General features: G+C 51.3%; 1 protein-coding gene across 1 annotated transcript in view; it reads left to right on the top strand.

Moving 5' to 3' along the window:
* Positions 1–312, top strand: part of LOC119594049 (elongation of very long chain fatty acids protein-like) — a gene marked incomplete in the record, with an annotated part of 45,869 nt that overhangs the window by 907 nt on the left and 44,650 nt on the right.

The raw sequence follows: 312 nt of genomic DNA, 5'->3' as shown, positions 1-312 counted from the left end.
TTTTGTGGCCCGTTCATGCTACAGAGCCTCCCTGTTTTGCCGTAAGGAGGACGCTGGCCGTTCGCTGCTGCGTCGGGCTTTGCAGCGTCCCATCGAGAAGAATTCGCTCTCCGCCGAGGAAATGTGCCGGTGTATGGGCCTGGTAGCTTTAGTTTTTTTCCTTCCATAGCGGACCGTGTTTCATATTGATTCGCTTCCACGCCGCGGGTGTTTTTCCCTAGTTTGCTCTCACTGTTATTGTTCTTCTTTCCTTTCTTCGCCTGGCGTGTGATGGGAGTGCAGACGTTAAGCATTGATTTCTGAAGAATATAG

The sequence above is a fragment of the Penaeus monodon genome, chromosome 33 (assembly GCF_015228065.2).
Source record: "Penaeus monodon isolate SGIC_2016 chromosome 33, NSTDA_Pmon_1, whole genome shotgun sequence".
NCBI classification, from domain to species: domain Eukaryota; kingdom Metazoa; phylum Arthropoda; class Malacostraca; order Decapoda; family Penaeidae; genus Penaeus; species Penaeus monodon.
Note: the sequence above shows the minus strand (reverse complement) of the source record. Positions and strands in the feature narration are given on the sequence as shown.